Source organism: Limulus polyphemus, unplaced genomic scaffold, assembly GCF_000517525.1.
Source record: "Limulus polyphemus unplaced genomic scaffold, Limulus_polyphemus-2.1.2 Scaffold6346, whole genome shotgun sequence".
In the NCBI taxonomy this organism is placed as follows: Eukaryota; Metazoa; Arthropoda; class Merostomata; order Xiphosura; family Limulidae; genus Limulus; species Limulus polyphemus.
This window is the reverse complement of record NW_013671956.1, coordinates 6,115-7,852: the sequence shown is the minus strand read 5'-3', so window position 1 is coordinate 7,852 and position 1,738 is coordinate 6,115.

Below are 1,738 nucleotides of genomic sequence, written 5' to 3'. Positions count from 1 at the left end.
ACACACCCCAATGAAAGAATAGACCATTCCAAGCTTTTACTTGTTGTTAAACAAATGTTTAAACAACTCCATTCATTTAAAGATAAAGTTAAGAAAACCAACCTAAAATATAACCGAAGTGATGATGAAGAACTAGTGGGATCAAACACTCAACTGAAAGATGACCAGTCAAAAAATACGTATTTGAAATAGTTTATTCTGTGGATCAAAAATAGCCAATGAAGACCATTATGCCATACAACCTGAGACAGTGATGTACTAGGTACAGTGGGATTCATTATGTGTACAAAAGGGCTTGCTATGCCAGGAAATTGATGATACCCGTGGACATAAAGAACGACTACAGTTAGTATTTCCACATTGTTTTCATTTAAACACCCCATGATCTCCACAATTTTCTAAAAGCTGGACACTTAGATGTTATGAAGACATTGGTAAGAGTAAGATAACGCTTCTGTTGGGTTGGGTTTCCGGCGATCGGTAGAGAATTGTTGTAAACATGCGAAATATGTTGTGAATGTAGAGGTTCATGGACAAACAGCATGAGCAGCTACAGCATCACTTGAAAGAGTTGCTGTTGATGTGCTTGTTCCTTTGGAAATCAACACATCATGTTTGTGGTAGACTATTTCACCAAATGGCCAGAAGGATATGCTGTTTCTAATCACAAAGCAGAAACTCCAGCAAGGAAACTCGTCAATGAACTTACGTCAATATTTTGGTTGCCAATGGAACTTCATTCAGATCAGGTTCAAAACTTTGAATCACCTTTGTTTGTGGAAATGTGTCAGATCCTTTGAATTAAAAAGATCAGGACAACATCTCTTCATCAATATACTGAAGGCACGGCGAGATAAAACCATACACTTTTAAATCAATTAGCCATTTATGTGGATTAACAACAGAAAATGTGGGATCCAAATATTTCACTGTTTTTTTTTATAAGTTATTGAATGCGTAGATATATTGCCACCATCATTGATGATTGGTAGAGAACTTTAAGTTATAGCTAACACACCATCATTGATGATTGGTAGAGAACTTTAAGTTATAGCTAACACACCATCATTGATGATTGGTAGAGAACTTTAAGTTATAGCTAACACACCATCATTGATGATTGGTAGAGAACTTTAAGTTATAGCTAACACACCATCATTGATGATTGGTAGAGAACTTGAAGTTATAGCTGACACACCATCATTGAGGATTGGGAGAGAACTTTAAGTGTCATTTGGACTTTCGGACTTACATCCAGATTATAGTTACTCAAAATTATTTTACACAAAATATCTAGAGAAGCTAAGAAAAACCATTGATGTCATACGTAACTTTACCCTCAAGTCAGCTACTGATAAAATAAGTTGATATGTTGCAAACCAATACTCCTATTCTTCAGCTTCCTTCCTTTTTTGTAAATTATGATGCAAATACTATACACCAAGTTTGACCCCTATTTCATATACGCTAGTTACCAGTGGTCTACATTCTTCAAGCTTTTGTTTCTTTCAGAATTTTGTGTAAGGCTACACGAGGACTTTCCGAGCATAGCCATCTCTAATTTGGAACCGATAGATCAAAGGGAAGGCACTAGTCAACAGTGCATAGCGAAACCATTTACTGGGCTTCTTTTGTCTGATTCAATAATGGGATTTGACTTTTACTCTTATAGCCCACAATAGGCCCCAAAGTGCATAGAACATGTTTCATGGTTTGCCCTTCAAGATCACCTCAGGTT